Source organism: Eschscholzia californica, unplaced genomic scaffold, assembly GCF_041429995.1.
Source record: "Eschscholzia californica isolate CP2 unplaced genomic scaffold, dmEscCali1.0.p SCAF_2, whole genome shotgun sequence".
In the NCBI taxonomy this organism is placed as follows: Eukaryota; Viridiplantae; Streptophyta; class Magnoliopsida; order Ranunculales; family Papaveraceae; genus Eschscholzia; species Eschscholzia californica.
Genome location: NW_028238309.1, coordinates 66012991 through 66020174, shown reverse-complemented (window position 1 = coordinate 66020174; position 7184 = coordinate 66012991).

Here is a 7184-nt window from a genome sequence, read left to right as displayed (position 1 = left end):
AAATCAACGTCAATACAAGGAAATTTATGAACTAAAAACTTGAAACGGGAAATAGACGGATGGCCTAAGCGCCAACGCCAAATACTAAAACTAGAGACGTTGCTAGTAGATAAATAAGAAGCTAAGATGCTTGATTCCGTGCGAAGGAAATATAAGCCGTCATATTGATCACCAAGTCCAATCGTCCTTGTCATTGCTTGGTCCTGAAAGACACAAGAAGATGAATCAAATAAAACAGTACATGAGAGAGATTTCGTAATTTGAGATACCGAAATAAGATTGAACTTAAAGGAAGGGATGTGAAGAACATCTTTAAGGTTAAGAGAAGAGTCGAAAGAAACACTTCCGATATGATGAACACGAGAACGAGTACCATCCGGTAAACGGACGTGGAGATTAGGTGGGGCAATGGTAGATGTTGAAAATACGGAAAGTACTGAACATATATTGCATGCCGCACCCGAATCAACCAAACAAGGCGGGAGAATAGAGACATACCAGTGAGATTCACGAGCGGTGATGGGCTTCTGTTGGCGGGAGTGCCTGCAGACATTTCACGGTTCTGAATTAACAAGACCAGGTGGCGGTATTGATCGAGGAACATAGAGTTTGCTAAAGGCGCCTCTGTGTCTTAGACAGCAGCAATCGTGTTGGGCTTCGGGAGTCGAGAACCATCCGGGTAGCCATGGAGTTGGTAGCAGGTGGCCCGAACATGGCCATGAAGCCCGAACATGGCCATGAAGCCCGAACATGGCCTTCGCCGGATTTCTTTTTTTCTTGTTCTAATAAATACTTATTATCTTGGTTGGTCTTTTAGGGCCGGTTTTTGTTGATCTATAGGATCATTTTTTGTTGTTTTCGTGTTTCTCCCGGTTCGAGTGTTTGGTCATGGACAACTTTTTGAAACTTCTTCAACAACTCAAAACTCTCTTCATTTACAACGGTGTGTTGAATCCCCCATATCCATATACATTTACAGAGGACGCATATATTCAATTCCTTGCAAATCTAGAAATCTTTGGAGAACTGGATTTAGTCACATGTAAAGTCCTAGGGATCATTAGGGAGGATACAATCTTGGTCAAAAGATGTGAAGTAGACAAATCTACGATTGAACATGATTTTGATTCGGTATGGTCCTTTATTCATGTTCAAACCCATCATGTTCAAACTCATCATGTTCAAACTCAAGCTTCTGGTTTCATGGAGGAAGATGATGGACTTAAATGGGAGAAGGATCCCGACCGACGGCCGATGGAAGTTTTCCGATCACTCTAGTCCGTGGTGGGGAAACGTTACAAACTTTGACCCACTCAAAGTTAGTTACTCAACCAAGGGAACCGTATGGTGGTAATGGGTCATGAACTCATGATAGTGGTGGAACCACTAAAGTCACATAGAAACTAAAATGCCTCCTCCATAGGTAGTGGACATAGGGTTACTTCTTTGTGTTTTTTTTTTCTTTTAACTTCTTATTGTAATCCATATTGTCTTTGCCTAATCAGCGAAGTTATCAGATTCCAAAAAAAAAAATCATTGCATCTTTCCCAGAAGTGAATATCATTGGGAGAGGAGGGTTTGGAGATGGAACCGTTAACTGTAGGGTTTTGTGTATCCTATACACTAACTAGTGTTGTAAGCGGAATCTCAAACATCTCATGTTTAACACTAGATTGCCCAGGATCGACATGCATAAACTAATCAATGAACTAGAGAGGGATAAATACCTTAACGCGTTTTTCCCTCGAACCATTCCAATCGCATGCAAAGATCGAGAGCTCCAACTGTAGCTCCTCTACTTGAGACACCGAGTGAATAGACTTGATCTCCCTTCCTTTCAGACTGCTAGGACTTAGTAGAAGGTTGAGAAGCACTCTTCTTCTTGACTAGATTGATAGAATGGGAACTTTTTCTCTATATTCCTCTCTCTCCAATAGCTGTATATTCAGAGAGAGAGAGAGAGCTGTATATTTTTCCTTAAAGAAAAATCCACACCTTTTCTGTTCTCAACTAACCCAATATATAGACAAACCCTAATTAGAATCTCATTCAGATTAGGTTTTCTATTTTCTGGGTCACAGAAAAGATAATTACCAAAATACCCTTTTTGGGGTATTTTGATAATCCCCTTAAGTGTGGCCGGCCAGGGCAGCCCACCATGGACCTTATGTGGCCGGCCCACTTACTCTGGTCGGCCATCTCATGGCCGGCCCAAAGAGCCTTCCTTCTATCTTGTCCCGAATCTCCATTCGGACCCTTTCGGCCTTTCTAGTTGAATCCCATCCAACTTTAGCCAGTTCCCGTCTAGTCAATTCTCTCCGATCAAGCTACCACTCTTATGTGTAACCCGTTGTAGGATCCGGTCTATGTTAGCCGCGAATCAACTCCTTGATCCGCCGATCGTAGTTGGCTTCTAGCAAAGCATTACGACCCCTAATTGGACTGGACTGGATGATCTTTACGTGTGGTCATCGTTATCCTAACTGACAAATTGATCGCAATGGCCACCTTGGTCGAAGGACACTCCTTCGGAAGGACATCTCCTTCAGACCGAACGGATAAATCCTTCAGTCTCCCACTTGTACTTAGAACAAGTGCAATGCTCGATTCCCATGTTGCTTAGTATCTCATCTGATACGTCACACCGTTCAGACTTTCTTGATCCAGAGAACAACTGTCAATTCAAATGATTAACTCTTAATCCATTTGAGTGCGGCCACACATTTTCCAGTTGCTTCTCCTCAAGTGGCCCGGAGATACTTATTCCTAACTTAATAGGAGGGCATCATCCATTCTTGTACTCCCACTTAACTTCATGTCTATCTTGTCTCCCCCAGTATTCTGCCTTTATAACCTCCTTTTACGGCGCGGCGTTTGACAGTACCAAAGTTCGACATTCCTTACATAAGATGAGTGGAGCACTCATGTTTACGGAATCTCTCCAATCTTGCCTATGAGAGTTTGTAACGCCTTTTTCAACTCCTTGAAAAAACTCTCATCTTTGGGTTAATCCAATGTAGATTCCCCAATCTACATCCATGTAATTGACTTAAATACCATATTCCTATAGCCCATGGAACTGCGCTATCAGTCAATTCCCATGCTAGTCTTCTTAAGTCATTGTTGTCCATGCAATGACCTGGACTAGGGACTCTATAATGAATCTATTCCATGTTCACTTAGTAGGGTTCCATTTACCAGATCACGTATCTGATAAACCTACCTGGAATTCCTCATTATTTTGGACCGTCATTAAACACTAAACCATTATTTAACGACAAAAATAACTAATTTATTTCTTTTTATTGAATGTAGCTAATTGATTACATGAAAACCCTTTTTCATTAATCCAATTACAACTTAAAGCCATTCATCGATGCGCTTTATACCTATGCCCCTTCTATGACTCTCATACTTGGGCTGAGGCAGTGGTTTAGTTAACGGATCGGCAACGTTGTCATCCGTATCGACTTTGCAAATGACCACATCCTTTCGCTCAGTGATTTCCCTAACCACGTGGTACTTCCTTAGGATATGTTTGGATTTCTGGTGTGCCCTTGGTTCCTTAGCCTGGGCGATAGCTCCATTGTTGTCACAATACAGAGTAACCCCATTTTCTATGCTAGGAACTACACCAAGTTCGGAGATAAACTTCTTTATCCAAACTCCTTCCTTAGCTGCTTCCGAAGCGGCAAGGTATTCTGCTTCTGTGGTAGAGTTTGCTACAGTAGTCTGCTTTGAGCTCTTCCAGCTTACTGCTCCTCCGTTTAGACAAAAGACATAACCCGACTGCGATCGGAAATCATCTCTGTCCGTTTGGAAGCTCGCATCCACATGGCCTTCCGCGATTAGTTCGTCTTTCCCGCCATACACCAAGAAGTGATCCTTAGTCCTTCTCAAGTACTTCAGGATATTTTTGGCAGCGGTCCAGTGTTTCTCACCTGGATTAGATTGGTAACGACTACACATGCTCAGAGCATATGAGACGTCTGGGCGAGTGCAGACCATGGCGTACATGATAGATCCTATTGCCGAAGCATAAGGCACCTTCTTCATGTGTGCTAGCTCATCAGGATCTCGGGGACACCGAGTCTTGCAAAGCGTCGTACCATGTGTCATGGGTAGGAATCCTCTCTTAGAGTCTTCCATCTTGAACCTCCCAAGAACCTTATCTATATAAGTCTCTTGACTAAGTCCAATCATCCTCCTCGATCTATCTCTATAGATCTTGATGCCCAATATGTATTCTGCATCTCCTAGGTCTTTCATTGAAAAACACTTCCTAAGCCACTCTTTCACGGAGTCAATCATAGGAATGTTATTTCCAACGATCAGTATGTCATCCACATACAGGACCAAGAAAACTAGGTTGCTCCCACTAACCTTCTTGTATACACAAGATTCCTCTTCATTCTTCAGATAACCAAACTCTTTGATTTTCTCGTCGAATCGAAGATTCCAGCTCCGACTTGCTTGCTTCAACCCGTAGATGGACCTTTGAAGCTTGCAAACCTTTCCAGCATTCCCGGAATCCTCAAAACCCTCAGGCTGTGTCATGTACACATCCTCTTCCAGTTTACCGTTCAGGAAGGCGGTTTTGACATCCATTTGCCAAATCTCATAATCGTAATGAGCTGCAATTGCTAGAATAATCCTAATGGACTTAAGCATCGCGACAGGGGAAAAGGTTTCTTCGTAGTCTATACCCTGGACTTGTCTGTAACCTTTTGCCACGAGTCTAGCTTTGAAAACGCTCACGTTTCCATCCTTGTCTGTTTTCATCTTGAAAATCCATTTGCATCCTATGGGTTTTACCCCATCGGGCAAATCAACCAAGTTCCAAACTTGATTCTCAGACATGGATTCCATTTCGAATTTCATGGCTCCCAGCCATTTTTCGGAGTCTGGGCTCGTCATAGCTTCTTTGTAGGTGCTGGGTTCATTATCCTCTACCAACAACAACTCTTGTCGTTGAGATAACTCAATAAGCCTTGCGGACCTACGCGGGGCTTGAACAACAGGTGAGACACTCTCAACTCCTTGAGGGTTCTCCTGCGAATCACATTCGCTCTGCGCGGGAGGATCTCCGAGATCTACCATCTCATCCTCTCTTTCCTCTTCTATCGGCTCATAATAGTTAGGAATCGCGACTTCTGACATCGGTACTACGGTGCCAGTTTGTTGCTCAGATCGAACCTCTTCGATCTCTATATTTCTCCCACTTGTCTTCTTGGAAAGGAACTCCTTTTCAAGGAAGACACCATCACGAGCAAGAAACACTTTGTTCTCTGATGGGTTGTAGAAGTAATACCCCTTTGTCTCCTTCGGATAACCGACGAAGAGACACTTGTCTGATCTTGGTGCTAGTTTATCTCCTTGTAAACGCTTTACATAAACATCGCAACCCCAGACTTTGAGAAAAGACAACTTTGGAACCTTTCCAGTCCATATCTCATATGGCGTCTTTTCTACAGCTTTTGACGGAGCTCGGTTAAGTGTGAAAGCAGCCGTTTCTAGAGCATACCCCCAGAAAGTGTTAGGAATATTGATTTTGAAAATTTGAAACCGTCGCTAATACATTTTTAAATTTGAAAATTGATTTTGCATTTTTTATTGATCCAGACAAATGCCTATTGATATACTCTGCCAGGTAGAAACAAATATATTTATATTTCATTTATTTCATACAACTCCAAAAACAATATAAAATCTGTATTTTACTAAAATGAAACTCAATGAGACATCAACCATGTTTGAACTACAAAAAGTAACTACACTATTACTTAGCAAAATATATATAGCTATATACCAAAAACTAGATCCTTAGTCGTTTCCGCCTAAAATCTTCATAGCCTAATGACATTCTCTTCGTATAGCAGCTTCATACACGCGCTGAAACAAAACAACACATAATAATAAAAATTAATGAATGATCATACATGAACATTTGCTTAACATATTAATACATTCAACATCAAAGTAAAATAAAGAGTTTCAGAGTTTCAAAGAAGTATAATAGAACCTAACATGCAATAACCTAACTAGTACAAGTATATAATACAAAGAATTCAAACCACAATAAATCGAAATCGAGAAAATTACTATCAAGTCTAATTCAACAAAAAATCGATACATTTTACGGAAGAATGTGTGATATATGATAACAAACATTAACTAAATTGACTAACTAAAAATAATAAAGTATACAAAATAATATGAGGGTTTGGTGAATAAGGAAAAAAAAAGTACAACAAAAGAAAAAAAACGAAAAATATGTCATCCTTATCATTCTAGCTCTAAGTTCAAATGCTTCTTCATGAGTGGTCATTGTTCAAATGAGGTATTAGTTTACCAGGTCTACAATAGTATAATTGTATTACCTAGTAAATAGGATTTGTTAATTCCACCTTCAGAGGTTCAAACTACGAAATTACCTGATTTTCTTGCAAGCTTTTCACAAAACTTCTGACTCAACGTCTCTTATGCTGCTTCTTTCAGTATGATTTAGCATATGTTCGACCTGAGACGATATTCAAATTACCTGAATCAATCATATGAAATAATTTGAAATACTATACCTCGGGCAAAAAAGTCGGACTAAGACGATATTCAGGTTTAGACATGTTAAATTCAGATTTAGACATGTATCTTCGGAAAACCCTAAAAGTAACCATGAGCTACAAAATGTTACACAAATAAAAGATGAGAAAACATCATACTGAATTGTACGCAGAAAATGACCATGGTGAATCCAATTATGTTACAGCAATACCATAAATCAAATAAAGTTGCAGAGTTCAAAATCTAATGAAGCCAGGAATCAAAAATCTTATGGGCGTCATCTAGAAAACTTGGAGGCTTCGATTTCCAGACTTTTATGACATACTGAGATGTCCTCCTTAGTGGAGGCTACAAATTATAATTTATGTAGTGAAGGGGTAAAATAAAGCTCTCGTGCCTAAGTGATGTTACGCGTTAGGTCTCATAGTCTCACATCTCCGTAACAATTTTGCCTACTGGCCTAGCTACTTTCATTTTCCTCTCTAAATAGGAGCATCAGGTTCATACAATGGATAATTCAGCGGTGAAACAAAATTAAGTACCAAAATTTAATAGCTTGGAAATGAGTAGCTAGACTCCCACCAACCAGCTGCTGCCCAACCGCCTGTACTCTGTCAATACGT